At 47.8% G+C, this 27,500-nt stretch overlaps 1 protein-coding gene across 8 annotated transcripts in view; it reads left to right on the plus strand.

Moving 5' to 3' along the window:
- Positions 1–3,017: 3,017 nt before the first annotated feature.
- Positions 3,018–27,500, plus strand: part of kcnh8 (potassium voltage-gated channel, subfamily H (eag-related), member 8) — a 54,711-nt gene continuing 30,228 nt past the window's right edge. For 3 of the 8 annotated variants that reach the window (XR_010332148.1, XM_064349161.1, XM_064349167.1), the window contains exons 1-3: positions 3,903–4,022; positions 6,246–6,391; positions 16,232–16,349. The gene's annotated coding sequence lies outside the window, so the exon portion shown is untranslated. Of the gene's footprint in view, positions 3,248–3,291; positions 3,865–3,902; positions 4,023–6,245; positions 6,392–16,231; positions 16,350–27,500 lie in introns of those variants that run through there. The other 5 variants (XM_064349164.1, XM_064349168.1, XM_064349163.1 and 2 more) reach the window with 4 other exon arrangements.

Raw genomic sequence — 27,500 nt, forward strand, 5'->3', positions numbered from 1 at the left:
GCTCCATAAAGCTGAGAGACACTCTCACAACGTTCCCACAAGGTTTCCACAACGTATCCACAATGTTCCTACAACATATCACAAGCCAGAACAGCAACACCTTTAACCTCGAGAGCTCGCCCTCTTCAGCTTTCCATCCAAGCAGAAAACAAAACCACCTCCACCCTCGCCTCCATAAACCCCCACCTCCACCCTCGCCTCCATAAACCCCCACCTCCACCCTCGCCTCCATAAACCCCCACCTCCACCCTCGCCTCCATAAACCCCCACACCCCCCCCCCCTCTACGTTTCCAGTGGGAGCTGCAGGCTCCAATCCCAAGTAGGGGCATTGCCCATGCAGCAGTGTTTACCCTGCCGGGCTGCAGGCAGCTGTGCGTCCGCTCCAGGTGAGATAGAGCGCGCAGAAGGCACTGGCGGGGGGGACAGGAAACCCGCCGTCCGCCAGGGGCCCCCCGGAGGCTCCGCCCACCCACACCTACTGCACGGTGGCGGTATCTTTAATAATTACAGGCTCGCCAGCGGAGGGGACCGCCGATCTCGGGGTCTGCACTTCCCGCCATCCGCGTGGTCGCCATGGGAAACGCGTCAGTAAAAAGTGCGTGCGAACACCCAAACGGCCGGCCAATCAGGGCTGACGTGCGTTCGGTCACATTAACACAGTTTGAGCTAATCGTCGTGACGACCGTAGGCCTGGAAGCCCAAACGCGACATTCTACACAGGCGTGTGATGCTCAACTAAAACTAAAACAAAAAAGGTATCTTATTTAAACAAAAGTCCCCAAAAACCCAGAGCAACATTAAAACACTGAACCGACAAGTTAATCAAAATTTGCCGCTGGTGCAGGGAGCTACACGTGGCAACCCTGCATGATCTCCTGAACCTGGCAACCCGGCGGGCTGTTTGCGTCCATCGGCAACAGACGTGTTTCTCCATGGAAACGGGCGAAAATCAGAGGAGCAGCCACCAGCCTCTCTCTCTTTCCGCCTCCTGTGAGGACCCCGCAGCAGGTCGCTAATGCTAGCGTGCGGTGTGACCTTCTCCTGTTTTTATACTCCCTCTCTAAGTGGTGTGAGCGTCTGCCTGTCTGCCGTACACCATCGAGACTGTGTGTGGAGATACACACCTGAAAACCACACACACACACACAAACACAAACACACGCACACGCACACATACACACACACACACAAACACGCACACACATACACACACGCACACACACATACGCACACACAAACACGCACACACACATACACACACACACGCACACACACGCATGCACACGCACACATACGCATACACAAACACAAACACACGCACACGCACACATACACACACACACACAAACACGCACACACATACACACACGCACACATACGCACACACACACACATACACGCACACACACACGCGCACACACACACACACACACAAACACACACAAACACGCACACACACGCATGCACACGCACACATACGCATACACACACGCACACACACACACGCACACACACACACACACACACACACACGCACACACGCGCACACACACACACACGCACACACGCACACACGCACACACACACACACACACACAAACAAGCACACGCACACACACACACACACACACACACACACACCCAAACAAGCACACGCACACACACACCTCAGAAAGGCCCTCACTTATGAAATTAAGTGATCAAGCGACAGAAAAGGACAGAAAGCAGAAATGTTCTCATCATCCGCTACCCCACCCCCTTCCCCTCCACCCCCACCCCTACCCCAACCAACTTATTACATGCAACAAGGCTCGTCTTCCATGCCCAACAAAAAGAAAATCCTTGTTTTGCCAACAGGAGCTTAGCAGAGAGCGCTATATAATAAAGCACGGGGGAAATTATGTGCGCGTCCCAGAAGCGCCCTGAAAACCATCATTTACAGAAGCAATGAGCGCTTTGTTCTGCAGCTGAGGGGCATAAACCCGGCTTTTAATGCCACCGCAGGACCAGACAGAACGCGCGGTGAACCTGCGCCAAATTAATAATGCCCACATAATGCAATATTTCATATCAAAATGCAAAATGGTGCATGAATATCATTACTATAATTGTCGTCAATGTATTATTAGTATTAGTAGCAGTAGTGGTAGTATTAATGACCTCATCCAGAGCTCAATAAATTATTTGCCTGACATGTACAGTATTTTGTCAATATACGTTTGGTGAGTTTAGGATCACCCGTCTAATAACGCACGTTTTGACCCCTGTCACGCAACCACAACGTCTTTATGTATTTGTGTGCCACTAAGTTCAGATATTACGTGACCTTTAACCTTACAGCGTAAGCGGGGGGCAGGTTGTCGCGGCGCGGGACAAGCCGGCCGCGCCTGACTGACGTGTGTTATTAACGCCGTCACCTCATTCCTCGCGTTCCTCGGCTCGGCGGAGATCTACAATTAGCGCTTATCTGCGGATCCGACTTTACATATAAACTGTCATCAGGCGCGACAGACGGTTCTGAGAGACGGAAGAGAACAGGTTCTGACGGCAGCCACCGAAAGGAAAGTGTAATAAATTAAAATGGGAACATCATATCGTATCTGCGCCGCCACGTGGACCTCCCCCTTCAGCGAAAGAAATGCCTTCACCACGAGACAATTCGTATCAATCTTCTGCTTGCTCGCCGAATCTTCTGATTTCCATTTAAGTTTCACAGCAAGAAAAGTTTAACTACCCCAAATAAATAAATAAATAAATAAATAAATGTCCCGAGTAATACTGCCTATTACCTAAATGTGTGAGCAAAATATCAAATGTCAAAACGTTTTTTTGGAAAAGTTTTAAAAAGCGTTCAGGTTTTCCATGTGAAACACACCCGGACAGTCCGTTTTAAGAAATAAAAATCGCCATTAAATAACATTTTAATTTGAGCTGAACAAGGGGTTGAGGTAATCTGGTGGTGCAGGTGCGTTTGCGAACAGGCTGAGTGAAGAAGCGTCATGCATATTCATCAAGCAATGAACTGAAGTTAAGAAGAGGAAAATATTCACGTAACAAATCGTGTAGGTCTTATACAGAAAGTCTGCCATCAAAATACTGCCATCCAGAATGACGAGTTGCAACGATGCAAGTGGTAGAAGTGCACTGCCTGTTTTTTTTATTTCTTTTTTTTTCAATCGCTAACTTCTCTCTTAAACAAGATAACGAAAGAACAGGTTATTCCTCTCCCAGGCACCCCCTGAAAATGTAAGTTCTTATAATAAGTACGACCGCATACTCTTCTGAACTTTAATTCATAAAGGTTCATTTTTGAGGTAAACAATTCAACAACCTGACCGCTCTGCGATCTTGAGGTATCGAGGTGTGAAAGTCATTCGCACTTGGGCTATCTGCAAGTATAACTCTATTCTCTCCTGGGTGTATATTAAGTAAGAACACTTTTCAGTTCACCGAAAAGGAAAGTAGTTGTATTATGCGATTAGCGCTGAGAGTAACAGATTACTGGGGGACGCAAGACTGTGAGAGAGCGCCGGAGCAGGTGTTTGGCGAATGTCACACGCCAAACATGCAGAAGAACAAGGATTAAGTAGCCTGTTGACGTGAACTGTACCTTAGAAGTTAGCAGAAGCCGTCAGACGTCTCTGGATTTCGATCAAAAATGCGTGACTGAGCCCCGACTGGATAGCACACCGGGGGAGATCCACGGGGGGGTGAATGACAAAGTCCTCGTGCGAAAATCCGGCGAACACGCGCCGGGACGACAGTTGTGCGGCTGCTTTGCACGACTCAGGAGCGCGAGTGAGGGCGCGCTGCGGGGGAGCGCGTGGTAGGCGTGCGGGCGGAGAGTTCCGACAGGGCGTCAGGTAAGCGAGGCCGCTCCTCCTCCGTCTCTGATGCTCGCGCCGGTGATTTGCCAGCGGCAGCGCAGCGTGCTCGGGGCTGGAGTTCCGTACTTTAGATTTTAATGCGCCCACCGGGAGCCGGGGGATCTGCAGTTTCCCAAGAGAAGTCCACATTTTCGGTAAAAAATCCCCCTAGCACCACCCCCTCTCTCTCTTTGCATGCTCATCCATTTTCTTGTGACACGCCACATGTTTAAATGCCAACCGCATGTAGTAGACGAATGAAAAGGGGTTAAAATATGTTGATGTGGCGTCTACTATGCGCGGCGCTAGATTGCTTATAATTGCATTATCTGTAGTAGCTAATTCAAACGCTTGCTTATAATTGCACTTAATTTTAAACGAAGCACTTTGCGATAAATAAAGTGATTATACGCTTCAAACAGATCTACCGTATATCCAGAAAATATCACTTTAAAATGGTCCAGTCATTATCTTTCATATAGGCTGTTATTTCGAGGTAGGCCTATATTTGAAAAAAAGTTTAAATGGCCATTAGTGCACTTGCGCGAGAATGCTGCGTGCAAAACCCCCAGTTTTCAGTCTCGCGGGTGGAATGAATGTCTTGCACCCGTTTCCCACAAGGCGCAAAGATTAAAGGAAATAAATATTGAAATGTTAGCTGTTATTTAAAGCGGCAGCTGGAGGCGGATTTATTGTTTGTATATGTTTGATTATGCGGTTATTTTATGGTCGCGCGCGGCCTATTTATGGGCGATGTGGTCCAACCTGAACTGTCGAACAATAGATTGCATCAGCGCTATTTTAACATGGATGTATTTTAAATGTGTTTATTTGTTCTATTTTATTGTGATGTATCTCTGTCCGCTGTGCTTGGCGTAGGTCTGCCGTCTATACCGTTCAAACGGGACACACTTTCATGTCTTAGTCAGTGGCCAATACGTTGAAATGTTGCTTTAAATTTGATTCTACAGTTTTTATCTGTGATATGCTTTCATTTCCTCCTCCGTTTATGCCAGACTGCGACAGTCTAGCTCAGGTTCTCAATAATTCAAAAAATTCAGTAACACATGAGCAAGCACATGCTGCGTGTATTTATGTAGGGTATTTTTCATGACATTTTTAGGGGTGCTGAAAATTTTAATAAAATTTGTGCCGACGAATGGCTGTTGTGCGCAAAGATAAAAAGATCAGAACCAAAAGCAGAAATATTTATGACATTATTATTATTATTATTATTATTGCATTTCTATTTTGGTAATAAGACCAAAATCTCTCTGCCCAATAAAAGTTTCCTTTCCTTTTCTCTGCAGCAGCTGATTCACACGATCAGACTTAATCTGTTATATTAAAATATCAGCATTATATTTATATTGTTTCTCAGCGGAAACCAAATTTAAAATTTTTCACATAATACAAGAACCCGGGGAATTGAAAACATCTGGTAGTTAAAAGAAAATAAAACACCCCACTAAATGCACCAAGGATCCAGGTTTATCCGTCATTCCACGTTTTCCCGCGCTGCTCGACAGAGGGAGCGTCTCCAGGTCCAGCGGTCTCCTCAGTGCTTTCCACGCTCTCTCACTCTCGCGGCCGTTTGCTAAAACACGTGGATTTGATCCTTCCAATGCCTCTGAGCCAAAGGGAAGTGATAAATCAACATTTTAAAATACAATTAATCCCCAGAATTTAAACCGCATAGCGGCCTGTCGGACCAGGAGGAACTGGCATTCACTGGCAGGGACTTCTGGAGCAAAGCACTCTGGGAAGGAGAGAGGAGTACGAAGTCCTCCCAGCGGAGTGTGGAATTGCCCTCCTGCCCCACAGCGAGCGGAACCGGATCTTATTTAGAACAAACCCCCCCCACACACACGGGAGCTCTAACTGTTTAGAGCAGTATTCTTCAAACTGAACAGGTTCAGTGCGGTTTGCGAGGATAATAAGCACCAAGAATGTAATAAACAAATATTATCCGTGGTCAATAACAAAACGTACTGTATCCTACTGTACATTAATATTTTTGTGCCAAGCTCACTGTTTGGATCTCGGTTGAGAAATGCTTTGCCATAAACGGTCTAGGATAACCCCTAGGCTAAGTTAAGGTTATGGTTGGGGGGGGGGGGGGGGGGGTTAGCTAGGCTAATAGTTCAGGGTTTTCACCAATATAGTCTGGCAACATCCTATTTGGCCATTTTCATCCACATGTAGCTGGGGTTTCTACCTGAACGCCTGCATGCCAATTCACCGACTTGCCCACAGGCGAATCTGCAGGCCGGCAGTTATGGCAGTTTGACCCTTGGGCCGGAGTCTGCCACAGGGTCTGCCGGATTTCATCGTTAGTCAGCATTTAATTGATCAATTTAATGCAGCTGTTTGCTCAGTTCACACAGCTCAAGCTGGATTCTTGAAGCTTGAACTGGCTCCAGAAAACCAGTGCCAACCGACATCCTGGGAAACCGCTACTGGACCTTCTGATGCTGCTGTAATTCCCACAGTGGCCACCGGGGGAGCCCTACGGCGCCGCGAGGTGAACCAAAAGCTCCCGAAATATGTTAATAATGCGAGCATTTATGTGACACTATGAAAAATCTGATGCTGAGTCATTAGCGATTAATCCGCCTTTGTTTTTATTCAAGAAGGCGTCTAAAATCCGTAATCCTCGTGGCACCAGGCATCTTAATTAGCGCGCAATAGTGATTTAAAAAACTGCGTTACAAAATAAGCCATTAATTGGGATATCCTCTCGGCTTTGCTTCACAGAGAGCAGCTTCGTTGGGCAAAGTTGAATTAAAATAACATATTTTCATGCTTCCTGATTATGAAATAGCTTTAATTGCTGTGACATAACCAACCGGGAATGTTGATTATCATAACATGACCTGGTAGCAATCTTAATTATTGCTTCAGATCTGACGGAAAGGAGATAAATATTTATTAGACATACTGAGTGGGTGTATGTAGAGATCCAGCCCACACACAGCCCAAAAACAGACTAGAAGCTGCCCCATGAAGGGAATGGTCCCAAATCTGGGTTTTTGGAGAGAATGATATGGGTCACAAGATAGATGTGAGAGAGAAAAAAAAAACACTACTTATTGTATGGTCTTTATTGACATTTACACATTCAAACACGGCAATTAAATGTGCTGTACATGCAGTTATTTTGGCGTACGTTTTATATTCACTTTAAAACAACATTTCCACTAATTCTGCGGACACTAGCTGTTTGTCTCAGTTTTTTTTTTTTGCTTAAAAAATGAGGATGCAAAATTTGTGCTATAATGAAATTCAAAGCATTTTATACGTCACTCTGTATAAGAGCATCAGCCAGATAAAAACTGAAATGAAAATATAGATTGTGCATTCACATATGAACATATTGTTGTTTTAGAATTTATTTAAAAAATTAAATTCATTGGCTCATAAAGTGGTTCCTGGGCTCAGAACGTTTGCGAGTCCTTGATGTTACCCAACAGCCCAGCAGTAATATGATTGGCAGGTTCATACTGACCTTTGACCCAGAAACTTGGTGCATGCTAGGTGTGAATGTTCCAGGAAGTGCTTATCACTTCCTCATCAGAGAGGGCATTTTTACGTTTACGTACTAGGCCAGGGGTGGCCAACCCAGGTCCTGGAGAGCTGCAGGGTCTGCTGGCTTTTGTTTTTACTCGGCACTTAATTGATCAATTAAAGCAGTTGATTACATAGTTAACTCACCTCACCTGGTTTATTTTGTGTAAGTGGTTGTTGTATTTAAGGTCAAAACAAAAACCTGCAGACCCTGCGGCTCCCCAGGACCACCCCTGTACTAGGCATTGAGCTGACGCTTTTATCCAGGGCAACTTACAGTTAGCGCACAAAGAAAAACTGCAGAGATTCGTAAATCGCCAACATTCCAAGTGACAGTTAATGTGAGCGCCAAAACGTAGACCTGTAGGCTGGCGGGAGGTAATCCTTTGTCAGCAGAATTAACCTGTGGAAAGAAAGGTAGAGAGGAGTTTCTCAGAGGGGACCCTCTAACACAAGACCATGTTTCCTTCTGCTCTTCACATTGCTGAGGAGGAAAATTCGGCCTCTTTGCAATGGGGTGCTCCACGTTTCGGTGATAATACACATTTCTTTGTAAAAAAAAAAAAAATACCTCTCCAAATGGCCGTTTCATATCTCCATGGAGGGAAAAAAGGGGGTTGGAATTTAGGGTTTTATGGAAGGACTCTAGCGCGGTTAGCGGAGTCACAGGTTGGACGGGACGGCGGGTCTGTCCCGCCCGTGAGGGCGCAGCGGCAGGGCGTTCGGCGTCAGCGCCGTGTTTCGGGTCCCCGGCCTGTAGCGGTACTCCTTACTGGAGCAGAAGCCCCGGCCTGTAGCGGTACTCCTTACTGGAGCAGAAGCCCCGGCCTGTAGCGGTACTCCTTACTGGAGCAGAAGCCCCGGCCTGTAGCGGTACCCCTTACTGGAGCAGAAGCCCCGGCCTGTAGCGGTACTCCTACTGGAGCAGAAGCCCGCCTGTAGCGTACTCTTACTGGAGCAGAAGCCCCGGCCTGTAGCGGTACTCCTTACTGGAGCAGAAGCCCCGGCCTGTAGCGGTATCTTACTGAGCAGAAGCCCGGCCTGTAGCGTACTCCTTACTGGAGCAGAAGCCCCGGCCTGTAGCGGTACTCCTTACTGGAGCAGAAGCCCCGGCCTGTAGCGGTACTCCTTACTGGAGCAGAAGCCCCGGCCTGTAGCGGTACTCCTTACTGGAGCAGAAGCCCCGGCCTGTAGCGGTACTCCTTACTGGAGCAGAAGCCCCGGCCTGTAGCGGTACTCCTTACTGGAGCAGAAGCCCCGGCCTGTAGCGGTACTCCTTACTGGAGCAGAAGCCCCGGCCTGTAGCGGTACTCCTTACTGGAGCAGAAGCCCCGGCCTGTAGCGGTACTCTTACTGGAGCAGAAGCCCCGGCCTGTAGCGGTACTCCTTACTGGAGCAGAAGCCCGCCGAGCGACTTACTGGAGCAGAGCCGCCACGTACTTACTGGAGCAGAAGCCCGCCTGTAGCGACCCTTACTGGGAAAGCCCGCCTGTAGCGTACCTTACTGGAGCAGAAGCCCCGGCCTGTAGCGGTACTCTTATGGCAGAAGCCGCTGTAGCGGTACCCTATGGAGCAGAAGCCCGGCCTGTAGCGTTCTGGAGAGAAGCCGCCTGTAGTACTCTCTGGAGCAGAAGCTGGCCGTTGCCATGTCTACGCTGGCACTGAGTCTGGGGCTTTTTTGGCAGGTAATATTCCAGCGGGCATTTCATAGCAGTACACTGTGCAGCACATCACAGTAGATCAGTATTCTCCATCTCTAACACACACATACATACACGTACACACACACATACACACATACACACACACATAAACACACACACACAACACATCACATACACACACACATACACACTCTTTCACACATACACACATACACACATACATAAACTCACACACACGTACATACACTCACATACATGTACACACACGTACACACACACACACACACACATACACACACACTACACACACACACACATCACACACACACACACACACACATACACTCACACACTACACACACATACACATCTCACACTACACACTCTCACACAACAACCAACACTCACTCACACACACTCACACCACACACAACTAAAAACAACACAACACCACACTACAACACACACACACATACACTCACACACACACACACACACTTCCTCTCTTTCATCCCATTTCCTCCCATTATCTCTTTAAAGCTAATTCAAATTCAAATCAGATTTATTGGCACAACACATGCGTTGCGCTGCCAAATGAACATAAAACAAAAACAGCGTGGAAAACCGCAGGAAAGGAACTCTGAGTCTAAATAATAGCATTCAAAAAATAAAACAATATTAATTACCATTAACAATAATAACCACCATCATCTTCTTTTTATTCTTCATCACCATCACCTTTATCATCTTCATCATCGTCATCATCTTCTTCACCTCAAACCTCATCGGCGTTTTTAAAGTATCAGGCGCAGTGCGACTCCCTGGCCCAGAGCTGGCTCTGTCAGAATCAGCATTTAAAGGGGCTACCCATGAGCTCCAGGTGTGGGCGGACCCCGCCGGCCTGGCTCACCTGTGCAGCGCTGGGGCGGTGAAACCCCCTCAGTGAAGCTTTAAGACTCTCCTCTGAATCAACTGAGTGGGACAGAGAGAAAGCTGGAGAGAGCAAGAAAAAGATGGAGGCTGAGGAATGGAGAGATGGAGAGATGATGACTGGGAGGGGGAGAGATGGAAACTGAGAGGGAGAGAGGGAGACAGAGAGAGAGAGGGTGAGAGGGAGACTGAGAGATGGGGAGATGGAGAGAGGAAGACAGAGAGAGGGAGAGAGGGAAAGAGAGAGATAGAGTGGGAGACAGAGAGAGGGAGACAGAGAGCTGGAGAGAGGGACAAGAGAGTGAGTTGAGGGGAATCAGCCAGAGAGGGACTGGGATGCTGAGATGGGACACAGAGAGTTATGTTGAGTGCCACTCATGCTCCATACCCCTGCTGGGCATGCTCAGTATGGCTACACTGGCCATCATGACTAACGCCCATGCTCCTCAGGGGCCAAGTCCTCGTCCAATGGGATGACTGCGTCATTGTACCTGTGCTATCATGTAGAAATGCAGTTATGGGTGTGTGTGTGTTGGGTAGGTCCTGATGTAGTACTGCAGTTATGTGTGTGTGCTGGGTAGGTCCTCATAAGTACTGCAGTTATGGGTGTGTGTGCTGGGTAGGTCCTCATAAGTACTGCAGTGTGTGTGCTGGGTCTCATAAGTACTGCAGTTATGTGTGTGTGCTGGGTAGGTCCTCATAAGTACTGCAGTTATGTGTGTGTGCTGGGTAGGTCCTCATAAGTACTGCAGTTATGGGTGTGTGTCCTGGGTAGGTCCTCATAAGTACTGCAGTGTGTGTGCTGTAGCCCTGTAGTGTCGTATATGTATAAGATGTAATTGGCCGTACAGCTGTGGTGAATTCCCTGCAGCTGAACAGCCCTTTTCCAAATGATGCATTCAGGGATGAAATGTTGGCCCAGAGACCCGTCCAACGGCTGCGGAAGGTTCCGGGGAGATAATTAACTTTTCAATTAGAGACGATGCAACCAGCCCAGCAGCCTGCGTCCCCGCCCTAAAGGACAGAGCACTTAACAGGGCGTTCGATGTTCTCCGCTGGGAATCCAGGTCTTTCCTTTCCTTTCCTTTCCTTCTCAGCGTCCAGCATCTTCATTTGATTTCTCGAGAGGGCGACACCCAGTTTTATGTCATCAAGCTGAAGCAGCTTCTGTGTGACATCATCAAAGTGCGTCCCCTGGGCCACACAGAAACAGGAACAGCTAACTACTCAAAATATGTACCGACTATTAAACATACTGCCGACACTTAAGTGCTTATTTTTTAATGCAATGAGCAGTACCCGAAAAATACGCACCGTACTGGTTTCCAACAGTACTGCGGAAGTGTCGTAAGATGTCCTGCCCTTGTAGTGAATAGGCCCCGCCTCTTCCTCTCTGATTGATGGGACCTCGCACACAGTTCTGTCCCGTAAGCGTCCCGCAGCGAAAAGCACTTCCTGAACCTCCGCCCCCGTGCGCCCCCCCCCCCCCCCCCCCCCCGGAGCGAAGGCACGAGTCGGGCCGCCGCTGCGATGAATCAGAGGCACTTAACACGCGTCGGGGTAATTCTCCTTCAGGGGAAATCACCGGCGCGGCGCGTCGGGGTAATTCTCCTTCAGGGGAAATCACCGGCGCGTCGGGGTAATTCTCCTTCAGGGGAAATCACCGGTGCGGCGCGTTGGCTCTAATTAGCGCTCCCGGTGTCCCCGCCACGCTCTCGCGCGTTTCAGTGTGCTGTTCAGCACGGGCAGCGCCCGGGACGCCAAACCGCCATCCTGCGTGGAGGAGAGCCACCCTGCGCGGAGGAGAGCCATCCTGCACGGAGGAGAGCCATCCTGCGTGGAGGACCGCCATCCTGCGTGGAGGAGCGCCATCCTGCGCGGAGGAGAGCCATCCTGCACAGAGGAGAGCCATCCTGCGCGGAGGACCCCCATCCTGGGCGGAGGAGAGCCATCCTGCGTGGAGCAGAGCCATCCTGCGTGGAGGAGAGCCATCCTGCGCGGAGGAGAGCCATCCTGCGTGGAGGAGAGCCAGGAGCCTGTCCCCGGACCTTCACGGGCCCTTCTGCCGAATTTATCTTGAAGATCAGCTGTGTGCAGACATCTAAAGAAAGATGTGATCTTTCTTACTTATCTTCCTGATTCGAAACCATCATACATCACTTCTGTTTATAACGTGGACTTTAATGTGATTGCGATTTTTAAACTTAACGCATAGAACACTGTAGAACGGGGGGGGGGGGGCACAACCAGGCACTGATTACGCCGGACAGCTACAGCACACTTGGAGATAAGCTGGACTTCTGGCAAAGAATTCTGGGTAATTTCTTGCCAGCATTATGTCCAGACAGGGCACCGCTGAGCGTAGGCCCAGCAAGGTAAACCCTGGGAGCTAGGAACACATCACGTGCATTATAATTATTATTATTATTATAATTCCCATTCAGAAATGCAGGCTACGCTCTTATTGTTTGTGATGAACACGCTCGGTCTGTTAGCCGAAGTGAACCTGGGCCTGTCAGAGGCCAGAGCAGCTCTGTTTGTTCACAGCGCTGTAGAACTTCTCTGTCCTTCAGGTTTCCATGGGAGTGCATTTATTGATAATATGACGTGAGGACATGCTTTATTTCAATAGCGCGAATCTTTAATATAACTAATTTAATTTCGGTTAAAAATAGGGGTGAGCGGGACCCACACATTGCGACTCCCTGTTTCCATGGAAGCTGTGGCCTAACTTTTAATTTAATAAGTTCTATATTTATTTTTTTAAATTGGTATTAATGTGCATTTAATTGTATAAATATGTAAATGAGGTAACTGTATGTTACCATGGAAACCTGGCAAAAAAAGTTTTACTTATAGGTGCTATGGGTGACTGAGAAGATCAGATCGAGAAACTAAGAGAGCATTTGAACATGTAATCTGTACACACCCCTTCCTCTCGCCCAATGCATGCTGGGATAGGCGTCAGCACCCCCCGCGACCCTGCTCAGGATAAGCGGGTATAGATAATGGATGGATGGACATTCTTTCATGCTGTATAGGTTACTCTCAGAGGTTATGAATAGATTTTTATTTTAATTATTTTTTTGGTGCGGAGGAGGGAGGGTTTCTGATTTATTCCATCATACCGAACACAAAATGACAAACAAAAAAATAACTTTTTAGTACAATTTTTCAGCTGGTAAATAGGCAATAAAAGTGTAATGAACATGGCGCAGGGCTGCGTGTGATTGAAAGTGAAGAGGCTGTTAAACCCCAGAGAGAACGTGTCACCGCCTGGGACTGGATCCAGGGAAATTAAACCGCAGCTTCGCACAGATATTCTCTGATTTTGCGCCATTCGGGAGGAGCCATGCTCCGGCCTCTCCCCCAGCAGGCTCCTCTCGTTCCGCCGTGCTCACAATCACGGGCTGGCCGAGCGGAGGGGTCGAAGGTCAGACACGGGACAGGGCGGTTTCGTTTTTCGGGAGAATCCGCTTTCGCAGACTGGGAAGGATTTGGGAATGTATTACACCCGTTATTTAAAGCGATGTTACTAATGTTGTAACAAAGAGCAGAACCAGGCTGAGGATTTAGGGAAAGCCAATTTTCCCAGACAGGGAATGTTGACCGAGAAAGAATTTAAGAGTGAAGAATCTTATTGGTGTACGCATCCCTGCCCACCGCTATCATAGTGTGGATTTCCAGGGGAAGGTAGTTTGGGCGCTAATTCTGGGATAGTCGTCGGATCAACGTCGGCCGTCAGGACAGTTGCTCTCGTGGAACTTAAATGTGCATAAATGTACCAGCCCACAGAACACGTGTGAACATTGTTTCCCACGGTGCACTGGGGCAGGGTGGGTAAATTTCGCTCGTGTGTGTGGCTCTGATGGAGCAGCCGCGCCTCGCGGTCCGCGGCTCGCGTTCTTCGGCGACCACAAAGGTCTCGACACAACGCGCTAACGAGCTCGCCCACACGCCGACGACGAGCGCCCCGCGCTGACCTAAATACACAGCGCTACGCTCTCTGCTCAGCGCTACGCTCTCTGCTCGGCGCTACGCTGCTGCTGCGCGGCGTCTGCCTCTGCTGCACATCTCAGCCCGACGCCCCGCTGCGGCCGGAAACGCCTACGGCTCAGCGCACGCCGATGTGCCGAGCAGCATCGTCTGTAAACACGCCGCTATTTATAGCATGATCTCTGGCTCCGGAGAGTTTGTGTGTGACTCTGTCAGTAAATCTCAGGAAAACAAAAGTTATTGTTAAATGGCAGGCCTGGCCTGCTGTTGACGGCATTCTCTGCCTTGCAGAACGAAAGTGTGTTTGGATTAAAAATTAGAGTTTGAATTTGAATTTGAATTTGAACTTGAATTTAGATACGGTAAGGGATAACCGCCTAACCTTGGCAAAGATTCACACGTAGGCTCGTAATGGTCTGGGAAAATGCTTTCACTCCTTTAACTTTTAAGCAATTACATGATTTCTCCATCCTTCATCTCTCCTTAATCTCTGCATCCTTAATCCCTCCTTTCTGTTATTCTCACTCTTTCACCCCTCCAATTTTATGCACACGTGAAATTAAAACTTTCAAAGAGGTTTGCTAAATTTGGGAATGTTCTCTCGCACTGGTGGTTCAGGAGACGCTGTTGACGTGGCAACACTGTGTAGGACTGCACTTCAGTTTTTAATTTGAGCGCACAGGATCATTATTGGATTACGCTCTTTCACAGAGACCAGGCGGTTGTGCGTGTGGGGGATGGGCGTCTTCTGATGAAGAGCGGGAAGGAAGAGAGATCTAACACTTCTTGCAAAAACAAGGACAATGCAAACATCTTTGCAAGTGCAATTTTTTTTTATTGTTGACGTTATAACAGTAATTTATTTTCTTTTTATCTGTACTTATCAATACATGATGGGGGAGTGGTCGTATGTCTTTCTTAAATTAAGTGCAAATAATACCTCTGAGAGAGAGTATTACCTAAAAAGTATTCACATAAAAATATTAAGGAGATGAAACCAGCATGCCTTCCCCTCTCTTCTGCCCCGCTTCCGCGCTGCTCCTCTCTTCTGCCCGCGTCCTGCGCGCGTGCTTTCCCTCCTCTGCCTCTCTCTGCCGCCTGCACGGACGCTGTTGTTTGGGGGTTCGGCTTGCTGACGCATTAATGCTGGAACCGCTGCCCCCTCTGAAGTGACAAGCCGTTCTGTGATAAATCAGTGCTGCTCTAACTGAGGCGAAAGGCTTCGCAGCGTTCCCCGAGCGTTAGGACCTCAGGCGCCGCGTCTCCGCAGGGTAACCCACATACGGTACGGCGTGCGATGGCATTTTCACACGTCTGAGGATTCATCTGTGTACCCGCGCACACGTGATGCCAATTACTCCCTTACTCTGTGTGCCATGATAATAGAGGCTCCGCCAGAGAATTATAGCCTAATTGCGTCCTGATTTGCATATGTTTGCATATTAATTGCGTCAGGAATGAATAATGCATTTCCGTACATGTGTTTATTCATTCGTTTTTACTTAAATGAAAAAAACAAAACAATAACAGTTTTAGAATAAAAATGAAAACCACTTCTGTGGGAAAATCTGAAATTATAACTTATAAAACTCATAGTGGAGAGAGAGAGAGAGAGAGAGAGTGTGTGTGTGTGTGTGTGGCGGGTCTGTGTGTTTCATTTCATCTACTAAGCACAATCAAACAGTTTTAAAATAAATGGTATTCTAATCCCTTTTAGCTGTTAACTGGAGTTGTTAATGGAGGCTAGTCACAGCACAGAAGTTCGTCTGAACTTCAGTAAAAGGGTTTTATCATCATTGTTTCTGATCCGCAGAAAGATTTGCCAAATGTTGAAGTTCCACCAATATCCTGCCCAGTTTGGGACGTTTCTGTAATATAAATATATTGCTGTGTTGTGGACAACAGCGCCCCCTGTGGCTTAATTTGAGAACGTGAACATTTTGAGGTCAGCATTTCTCTTTCTTGGTGACAGCTAAAATCCTGTTTTTAAAGTTACTTATTAGTAACTAAAAAAAACATTTAATGGGAAAAACTTCATGAAGAAATGTGCTTTTTTTTGTTTTTGTTAGTTTTGCCTTCATGCTGTTTAAGAACACATTTGAATAATGATAAAAAGATGATTTATTGATGTTTTAAATCCATGTTTTAAAAATAGGATTAAAACACACGTGAGTAGAGGGTGTTCATTGGTGTGCATCTTTGAGCAGATGAGCTGAAGATCTGCAGGACTTTGCCTCCACAATCAATCAAACAAAGCATTCCGAAGCCCCGCCCACTTCAGAAAGCCACCGTGAATAACTGTCTCTACAGGCACACCTGATACAGGTATTTATATTCATTTATATTACACGCTACACTAAAATCTTCTTGAGACCTGGCAGAAAAAAAAGAAGTATTAAATTTTTTTTACATAATCCAAGTGTCTTGGATGACAAAAAAAAACATGTTGCAGTGATACTATTTTCAAATATATATGTATATAGTTTTATGTTTATTGACTGTTCCTTGTGGTGCAGGTTTTTGGCATTGTACAATGTATGGTTCTTGATTAAGAGAACAGAGTCTCCGTGTCCCCTACAGGGGAATAAATTCATTGCTGGGTCTCTGGAGGACGCGTGATTGATATTTACCGTAAGTCGGTGTTGCAGAACAGAGTGAAACGGCATCCCCCACTCGTTAAGAGAAATCTCTTACTAAGTCGATTTGCCACATTCGTCCGGTGCTGCGCTTCTGAACTTCTGAACCTCAGTCTGGGATTTTCAGGGCTGCTCTGGTGTAAAGCTTCAGTCGCACACAGCAGTTCACAGCATAGCCACAGGGGGGTGCCTTCGAGTCGGTTAAAAAAAACGCTGTACTCTATCGCCAGCTGTATGGACGATTCATTTCGGGACAGAAAACTTCAGCATTAAAGCGCAAATCTTTATGTTAATACTAAATTGATGCTTCGGGAAAGCACTATGAGTTATTTTCAGAAAACCGTTGAAATTGTACATGTTTAAAAATGCGGAATTGGCCGGTTTTTGAGAAGCACAGAATGCTGAGAAAATCGAATGAGCGCTGTAGCATCTCGGGAGGGCAGCAGGGGGCGCTAGGGTTTCACTTAACTTCAATTTCGTGGTCCGCCTAGATCACCGTCTGTCAGACCAGTTTCTGGAACTGGGTTTCAGCTGCAAGCATAACTGCAGTAGGACTCTGAGAGGTGCATCATGCCTCACCTGATATCTGGTGAGGTGCTCTCTCTCCCTCTGAATATGCGTGTAAAATGAATTAGCAGTGCAACTGAATCTGATGTTCCGCACGGCGGAGTCCCTAATCTCGCGTAATCGCGCTATTACAGAACTCCCGTTATCCGCGTTAATCAACTACTTGCCATACATTTCACGGAGTTTGTGAGGGACGCGCAGAGCTGCATATATTAATGGGATGTAGCTCAGAGTCGCGGCTGTAGCACTGGCACTGTTAGAAATGGCAATCGATGTATCATCTTTTAATTTATTTATTTGGCCCGATTGCGAGAAACCAAATATATGTTCAAGTCGCCGTACCGCCAAACAAGACAGAGAAGACATTAAAACAGAAGAGGACAAAAGGATAGAAAAACTAAAACCTTGATTGGGCACACACTCTTTGCGCGAGCCTATGTGGCATTAAATGGTGGACGCTTGTCCCAAACGACTTAATAGTATCTCCCTGAGTTTAATAATGAGCGTGAAAAATATAGCCTAAGTGAAATGAATATCAAAACTCCAAATCCATATGTTGAATTTTTATAAAATTAAGTTTAAGAGATTGGACTGCGATCAGCGAACAAGTTTTGGTGAAATCAGAAGCGGCGCGATTGTCGGTACAGCGGCAACTTACGTCACAAAGGATCAGGTCAGCACCTTACGCCCCTTCGCAATATCGGCGGTGATGAAAGATGTACACAACATGGCCGTTGTAAAGGGTGACAGGTGGGTAAATATTGCCCGCCCGCCCAGCGCCTCGCGGAGACGCTCGTGCGGGGATGGCTGACATCGGAGAAGGGCGCCTGTTCGAAGGACAAACCAGGCGCGGCGCGTGGGGAAGGAAGGCACGCGATTTGCCCTCCACGGCCACAGTGCAGTGTCTATTGTGCAGTAGCGTGACACCGTACGTGACACTGTAATGCAATTAAATGCAGATGTGTCTTGTGAGAGTCAGTACTAGGACCACCATAGCGCCCTGTAAACATGCCCGTCCTTTTGAAAGTTGCGAGCGAGTAATCATGGCTGAGCTGAGTAATGTTGGTGAACCATTTGAGGACAGTTCCCTATCTCGGACAAACTATCCCTAGCTGAGAGGTGACACTGTGTCATAGGAGGTGATTTCTTTTTGAAGAGAGGCTCAAATTAAGAACTAAATGATTTGTGATCACTTATATTGCATGGCGGATAACCCCGTCACCATGTGGTCCACCCACCATAGATATTTTCTCATGACATAACCTATTACAAGGCCTCTATGGTAACATATAGTGTGTGTGCGTGCGTGCGTGCGAGTGTGTGTGTGTGTGTGTGTGTGTGTGTGTGTGTGTGCGTGCGTGCGAGTGTGTGTGTGTGTTGCATAGACTCTCGTTATGTGTATCAGCAGGCCCGTGTTGCCAGTCCAGTTCAGAGCTTAGATGTAATGTAGGCTAGTTGTTATTGCTGGGGTTGTGCAATTCATGTTATTTGAAAGGACGCGAGAGATGGAAGTAAAAAAAAAAAAACATAAAAAGGCACGAAGCGATAGCCCACGATGTGGTGACATCACAAAGCGCCACCATCTCGCGCTGCATTTCTTACGTTCATTAAAGTTATTCTAGGAAATTCCTCGTGCACGTGTCCCGAAGTGATGTCTGAACAAAATGATCAGATGCGATTTCGAGATAAACATATTAAGATTACGTTAGGTCCTAGAGAAAGACAAGACATAATTGCTGTGTATGGAATGAAAATATTCAACGATTTTAACCTTTCTTTTTCTGAACTATAAGACCAACAATAACCGCAGCAACAACATCGATAAATGTGGACTCCAGTTGCGTAAAATGTGGAATTGTTGTCCCTTAAGGAGTCCTCGTTCCCGGGCGCTCTGCTCTGTCCTAGACGGTCCCTGGCCATTACCTGATCGGCACCTGCGGGCGTCGTACATGCCCGGAGGCTCCCTGCCTGTTCCCACAGCCTATCAGCGAAGCCGCTGCAGATGAGCGCGTGCCTCACTTTCTCCGGGCAGGGAACAGTCGGGGAAAGGGAAAGCGGGGGGACTCTCGATCCGACGCTCGCGCGCCTCTACACGGGAGCAGCAGCAACACGCATCTCGCGCCCGCACCTCCTAACCCGCAACTTTGATGGGGACTTTCGCACGTCGGGGTGAAAATGCCGGCCATGAAGGGATTGCTCGCGCCTCAAAACACGTTTCTGGACACTATTGCGACGCGTTTTGACGGCACACGTAAGTTACACGGTCTGTGTTGTCTCCAGCGTATTTTGCCACTCTCGCTACCCATTATTTGATAAGTTACTTCACAAGTGCTGATATTTGCGGTATCTATTAAGCTACATGTTTGAGCAATAGACGAAATATCCACATATACGTGTTCATTGAAAGTTTACTTTATCAGCTTGTATATTTATCAAATACATTAATTAGTTTGTGGCACACGTTGGTTAATAACGAGTTCAAAAGCTTAAAATAGATCGAAAACATTCTGTATTCTACCTATTCTGTGAACGAAATAAAGAGCCAATGTTTGAACTCAGGATAATTTGGGAAGCTTAAGCCGCAACAGAAACCGTTGGACGCTGCAGGCTATTTAAATGAGCATGTGGTGGGTTATCATTGGCTTTATATATCGTATGCTGTACATATGCCAGCGTATGGCCCGAGGTTTGCTGCGCGCGCTGGCACCCTCACTGTCCCGTGCTGCTGTTAATCCAGTTTCCTCTCTTCTCGTGCAGAGGAAGTTTGTCGGTCAGCACCATGGACAGTAGGGGCCTATATTATAGCCCGTGAACGAGGGGTTTCCCCCGCGTGCGTGTAGAAACAAAAGACCCGTTATATATTCAAAACGAAGGTGGGAAGGCATTTTCCCCCCGCCGAAACTAGGCGCGCCTCAGAGTTAAATAACCCGTCTGCTCTCACAGGCAACAAAATCATCCCCGCAATACAATTTTCGACGCAGCTCTAAACGTGTTCAACAGAAAAAAAACACATCAACTCCCGAATGTACCATTAAGCCATCTGTTGTGCTTAAAGATGACAAGCTGCTTCTCTGAACAGGAACATACGCAATTAGTTAATTGGCTTTAGGTACTTTTTCTGTAGGTTTTCTGTGTTTCAACACAATTGTCTGAGCTGTGACTTTCTGATATTCTTTCTCTCTTTTATCCCTCTTTCTGGGATAAGCTCACACCAGTCAAGCATGCATTCTCCGCCATTGGCTACTGTTGGACAGTTCATTGAAAATTTAGTTTAGTCACCTGGCACACGTATTCTATTCTTGATACATTTTATCCACAGTTACCGTTCCAGACTAACTGTCTTTTCAGTGGATTCTTGCTGTGGCGATTGATGGGTTAATGGCGGAATTGTGATGTCACAATGCCTGTTTTGGCCTCTCGACTCGAGCCAGCTGACGGAATGGAAGCACGCCAGCGCTGCATTAATAATCACACTCCGCTGGTCGTGTTGTGCGGTTCAACAAAGCGCCCCTTTCAACAACGACGGCGGTTACGTTCTACAGCTGTTATCGCGTGCGGTACCCTCAGGCAGGTCACCAGTGACGCGGCCACTGAGTGAAGTTACATTCTAATTTATGCGGCCAATAGACGCGCTGTATTTCCGCTTGTGGTCACCGTCACTAGCCTCTACTTGCATAACCTAACGCTGCACAAAACTATTTTGGAATTACTGGGCTCAGACTTGTGACCTGCCGGCCCTGCTTTTCTGTAATAACCGCTTAATTCGGTTGCACTTAGCGCACGGAACAAACCGCAATATAAACAGGCATAGTGTTTAATTACCGGATTCTGTTAAAATTCTGTGGGTTCCCCACCTTGTCAGTGACAGGTCCGTCCAGGGGCCAGTGCTGAAATTCAGCTGGGGGGCATTCTTGCTGTGTATGATGTAAGGCATGCATGTGTGTGTGTGTCTGCGCGTGTGTGAGCACATGTCTGTGTGTGTGGTGTGTGTGTGTGTGTCCTGTGGCTCACACACACATGCACATGTGTGCATGTACATTTGTGTGTGTCTGCATGTGTGTGCGGGTGTGTGTGTGCATGTATGTGTGTGTGTCCAGTGGCCCTGGTCAGACACTCCATACTGAGGTGAAATGTTGCTGTTCTGTGGAGTCTGATGGAGTCTCCAGTTTGATGGAGGACTGAGTCAGTAGTGTTGTGTCAGGAGTGGATTTTGCTCCAGTCTGATTGGAGGACTGTGTCAGTAGTGTTGTGTCAGTGGTGGATTTTAGCTCCAATGTAAAGCAGGACTGAGGCTGTGCTGTTGAGTCTGTCCCATTGTTTCTATACTGGGTATATAGTCTCATGCACGTGGGCGGATGACCCTTCTGCTGCTGAAGTGGATAATTCCGTTCTGCGGTTCATTTGATTGCAGGCTGGGCGAATGAATGCCCGTTTAATTTCAAACAGGAGCGTAATACGTCCAGCCAGTCCAGTCCCAGGATAATTTGCACAAATATTTCGAATGATTAAAAAACAGAACATAGGTCCCGGTGACCCAAGGGTTCGTGCAGACAAGATGCTGAAGAACAGACACAGGCTATTCTCCCCATAAACAAACCAACAGCACACGGCCATGCAAAGCCATAATGCTGACAGCGAAACAGTGCCACACCTACGGTCTGTGGAGAGACACCATCGCTGTTGTTTTGTAGAGGTTCATTTTGTAGTGTAGAGGTTCATTCTGAGGATGACTGTACTCAGCCAGACGGGACATTGTGCAGCATTAACCTTATAAAGAGTAGGTTTTTTTAAATGTTTCCTTCAAAATTCCACGTCAGTGTTCTAGAACTCTGTTGCTATCAGTTACCAGTAGTGATTCTGACATCAGCATTAGAATGTTCAGTTATGAACATTTCAATCACATATTTGTGATCTTGCACCTTTAAGGATTAAAGGGTTGAAAACACAAACTCATTGCTGGCTCTGGGCTTTATTGGGATGGCAGAGATTCAGCACCTGTCTCAAGGTGTCCAGGTGTATACTGACTTGTTGTGGGCACAGCCAGCAGTGTGGCACCGTCTTTTAGGGAACTGTAGGAGCTGCAGGTTTGAATCCAGTGTGAAACAGTGCTGCAACCTGAATTTCCCCCTTAGATGTTCATTTTCAGTGGTGTAGCAATATGCACTGTGAGAAATTTTATGCTACATTTGTAAAATGAAAAGTGCTCTGTCATTAATAACCAGAATAGGGTCTTGTCTTTGAAAGCCCCAGTTTCTGGCAGTTATGGGTTCTGAAATTTGACAGCGCCTGGTCTTTATGTGCTGATCTTGGCTTTTTCAAAGAGCGCAGTTTATGGGGAAAATGGTTTCCCCCTGACACTAAAGGGAACCAGCCACTGAGCGCACCCCTCCCAAAAGGACACATCCCGATTTATCATCCTTTCATCTTCACGTTCTCTCTCTTCCCCTCCCGTTCTCTCTATCCCTAACCTCCTCCCCCTTCTCTTCTCCTCTCCCCCCTCCCTCTTCATCTCTGGCCCCACACTCCACCTCTGTGTTGCTCTCTGTGGACTGAGGACAAAGCTTACCGCCATTGTGATGTCATGCTGACCTCATTTCCATTGTGACGTCATAGTTGACATCCCCCCCAATCAGTGATCCCCTGTTGGTTTCAGTACATGTGGCATTTTCAGTTCCCCGTGTGCTGAAATTGATGCATAACAGTGTGAGCCCTGCAAGCTTAATTCAGACGAATGAAATCGTGTCTTTAAATCCCAAAACTAATTTAATCATTGATCGTAATGTCAGCAATTCTGTCGTCTCCGCTGCGATGTCATCGCAGGCATCGTCTTCGCTGTAAAATGCTCCTCTAATATCAGGGTAGTTCTGGCCACAGGCCGCTGTTGAAAGGTGAAACGGCGTGGAGAAATACGGTCATGTGACCGCAAACAAAAACGCTGGTGACATTTAGTGGTGGGGCACCCTTTCATTCTGATATCTTTGATATCTGTTTGCCAGCGGGTGCCTTCAGAAACCGCGGTAAATTGTGGAAGCAAAGTCATTTCCAGCAGCAGCAGCATCCCTGCCAAGGCTTCACAGCGCTGATGTCATTTTCACTGTGATGTCATAATAGACATCTCCACAGTCAGCGTTCCGTTCAGCTCTTCTATCTGCTCCAGGGTCTGCTGCTCTTTCTGCTCCAGGGTCTGCTGTTATTTCTGCTCCAGGGTCTGCTGTTCTTCCTGCTCCAGGGTCTGCTGCTCTTTCTGCTCCAGGGTCTGCTGCTCTTTCTGCTCCAGGGTCTGCTGCTCTTTCTGCTCCAGGGTCTGCTGTTCTTTCTGCTCCAGGGTCTGCTGTTCTTCCTGCTCCAGGGTTTCGCTGTTCTTTCTGCTCCAGGGTCTGCTGCTCCTTCAGATCCAAGGTCTGGTGCTCTTTCTGCTCCAGGGTCCCCTGTTCTTCCTGCTCCAGGGTCCACTGTACCAAACTGGCTCACTTTTTTGACTCCTTCCTCAAGTGGTCCACTATGGAGCACATTCCATTACACATAAATAAAGATTTATTGTCGGGTGGTTGATTGATTGATTGATTGATTAGTTGGTCGGTTATTTGCCTGGTTGGCTTGTGGATTGGTTGTTTTGTTAGTTGGTTGGCCGGTTTGTTGATTGTTTGTTTGATTTCTTGTTTGGTTGGTTGGTTAATTGTGGGAACCACAACTGGTTTATACAGTGTTTTTTTTTTTTCAAGAAAGTGCAGCGTCTTAACTTAAAGTAATACCACTCCTTTCCGCATGTACTTGACAGTCAGGTGGTGCTGTGGATTTATTGAAGGTATAACTTGCAGTGGGTTGGATTTAAAGGCTTTCATTTGGACATGCGCCATTTTCTATTCTTCATTCTACTGCATACTGCTACTACTGCTGGCATATGGCAGGTAATCACCATCACGTGAATGCGATGATTTTAAATAAGACATTTGCACAGGTTGTGTGTGTGTGTGTACGTGTGTACATGTGCCTGTTGGTGGATTTGACATCCTTCCTTTCTTAGGCTTTGAAGCACTGGGTGGATCTCTTGTTACACTTGAGCCTTTGTGGTGTGGAGTGTGTTTGCTGGGTGGGGGGTGGGGGGGGTGGGGGGGATTGTATGTCCAGCTAAATAGACCCTCTCCTGTACAGTGTCCCACCTTCATGGAAATCAAGGACAATACTGCACAATAATGTGAACGCGGTGACATTTTGGAATATATAACGCTCAATATCATTAGCCTCGTCTGGTCAAAAGGGTGTGTGAGTGGCTGTGTGTTGAGAGAGGGCCTGTGTAGCACCATGTGAAGGGTGCGATGCTAATGAATGCTAATGCAGTGAGCCGCTCGGGATAACCGTGCCTGCGATCGTAACGCAAGGCAGTTTAGCGTTGAGGGTCGTGCCGTATTTTTTGGGGGGATTTCGGACCTGAGTCACAGCCGGTCGCCGCGCAGCTCCGGGGGCCCACAGGCCCTGCAGGCGAGGTCGGATTCAAACGAGCTCCGCCGAGATCTCTCATGCATTTTCATCAGGCTGGCGGAGCGACTGACACTTCCTCTCCGCAGCGACTGACACTTCCTCCCCACAGCGACTGACACTTCCTCTCCACAGCAACTGACACTTCCTCCCCACAGCGACTGACACTTCCTCTCCGCAGCGACTGACACTTCCTCTCCGCAGCGACTGACACTTCCTCTCCGCAGCGACTGACACTTCCTCTCCGCAGCGACTGACACTTCCTCCCCACAGCGACTGACACTTCCTCCCCACAGCGACTGACACTTCCTCCCCACAGCGACTGACACTTCCTCCCCACAGCGACTGACACTTCCTCCCCACAGCGACTGACACTTCCTCCCCACAGCGACTGACACTTCCTCCCCACAGCGACTGACACTTCCTCCCTTAGCTGGGGCATCATGAGCAGTTCTTATCGGGACCACAGAGCTGCATGTTATGTGTCTGTGCAAAAAACTGGAAGTGACGCACAGACATTGGTTTGTGATCTGACCTCTGTCACCGGGCTGTGGTTCTGATTCAGGGAAAGGATTAGGCAGCCAATCAGGGAAAAGTGAGGATTTGTTTACTGACACACCCGACTGTGGGGCTGTAAATGAGGGTTTTATGGAGATCCAGACCCAGCGAGGGGTGTGTTGTGTGCCCATTATCTGCGTATGAATGGCGGATTTCCTAAAGCCGTCTTAACATTTCAACTTGGGATTTTTGGACAATCGGGTGGCTGATGGGAGACAGGATATAAGGACACCTTGCAGCGGAGGAGGGGCTGGGGGGCTAAGCTGGGGAGGGGGGGTGTGGGCTGGGTACAGGAATGTGCTCTGAGTATACTCCCAGGAGGGGGTGGGGTGTTTCAGTCCTGTATTTAATGAACCCCCCGGGACCTCCACAGCAGCTCCTCTTCTTCTGTGGTTTATTCAAACCCCATTGATTAAAGAGCCGGTCCATTTATAACCTCGCCCAGCCAGAACCTAATTACCTCACAGCCAGGGAGAGCCAATCACGGCGCAGCGGCCGGCCGGGAAACAAAGCAGTGCTAGCAGACGTCCTGTAATGAGGGAGAGAGCTGCTCTTATTGACGCTGTGGGGAGCAGGGGAGCAGATACAGAGCAGCTGTGTTTAACCTGCACCCAAATGAGCCGGGGGGGGGGGGGTCGCGGGGGAGTCGCGGGGGGGTCGCAGGGGACGGGACGTCCGGGACCACTTTCCACCGCTTCCATTAATCAACACCTTCGGCTGAGTCAGAAATATCATTTTTAATTGCACCTCTGAGGCAGTGGCTTCAGTCTGTGTCACTCTCCATATTAGCTTTCTTCAGAATTTTTTTTTTCAGTTCTTTGAGTTTGGACAAAGGCATAAGAATGAAAACCACATCCTTAAATTTAGAAAAGTGAGAGACCAGTTTACATTTTTTCCCACTGTTTTTCCTCTGTGTGTGTGTGTGTGTGTGTGTGTTAAGAGTGTTTCGCTCAGGAGAGGAGTCTAACTGTACATAAACTGATTTAAAATCTTCCCTCTGTGTGCAGTGATCGTCCCTAACCCCCCTTACTCACAGAGAGTGGCATCCTTTCAGGTAAATACAGGTGCAGTTGTGGCTCCTTGTCTTGTTGCCATGTCTATGGGATGGGGTGCAGGAAGGGGGGGGGGGTAGTTTTGGTGCTCATGTGCTGGGGGAGGGCCTGGGCTTCTTCCCTGGGTGGGGGAGTCCATTTTTAGAGCTGTTTGGGGGGGGTTACACCGGTGATTTATTCCTTTATCCTTCTTAAGCACAGATCCAGTTCTCTACTGGCTATAATGCGAGAGTTAGATCAGAGACACATCCTGACTTGAGCGTTGTTGTAGTTTTGTTCTGGAGTCAGCTGAACAATCAGTACTGAAGCATTGATCTTATATCGTCGATATTTCATTCATGGTAAATGGTAAATGGACTGCATTTATATAGCGCTTTTATCCAAAGCGCTTTACAATTGATGCCTCTCATTCGCCAGAGCAGTTAGAGGTTAGGGGTTAGGTGTCTTGCTCAAGGACACTTCGACATGCCCAGGGCGGGGTTTGAACCGGCAATCCTCCGACTGCCAGACAACCGGTCTTACCTCCTGAGCTATGTCGCCCCCATTCATGAATGTATAAGTGTAAGCTTTTTCTCCAGGTAGTGTTTACCCTAATCTCAGTATTGACCAAAACCATATTCCAGCGTATTGTAATTAGGGGGTTATGCTGTAATGTTATTTAAGCGATGTGTCCCGCCCATTCATACATCGGAATGTGATTATTTTCGGTTTTTTGATTACAGGTCAGAACTCTCTTGTAAAGACAGGAAGTGATGCCACTTCGCTGCGTGTGGCGATGTCTTGCAGAGCACATACTTCACCCCGGTAATGAGGCGGGGGGACACGGACCCCCCCGTCTAATTATTCAGCCAAATGAACTGTCCAAAGTGATTTGTGAAATGTGATATTTCGGCGATGGCGGCCCTGGCCCGGGGTCTCTGCGGTGCTCTCTGGCTTAATTGATCATTTCCTAACGCAGTTCCAACAGGGGAAGCTGATGAGGGCACTCTGTACCCTGGGAAGTTGGGGTTTGGCTGAGTTAATAAGATGGAGTGTAACGGAGGAGATTTGGGGCGCAGGGGGACGTTACCTGCCGCCCCGGCGCTCAGTAGCGGGGGACAGGTAGAGGACATCGCTGCGGTCACACCTGGGCACCTGGGCGTTGGGGAGCTCACCTGTCCTACTGGGGCCTTTTAGATCCAAATCAC

The sequence above is a fragment of the Anguilla rostrata genome, chromosome 8 (genome assembly GCF_018555375.3).
Source record: "Anguilla rostrata isolate EN2019 chromosome 8, ASM1855537v3, whole genome shotgun sequence".
NCBI classification, from domain to species: domain Eukaryota; kingdom Metazoa; phylum Chordata; class Actinopteri; order Anguilliformes; family Anguillidae; genus Anguilla; species Anguilla rostrata.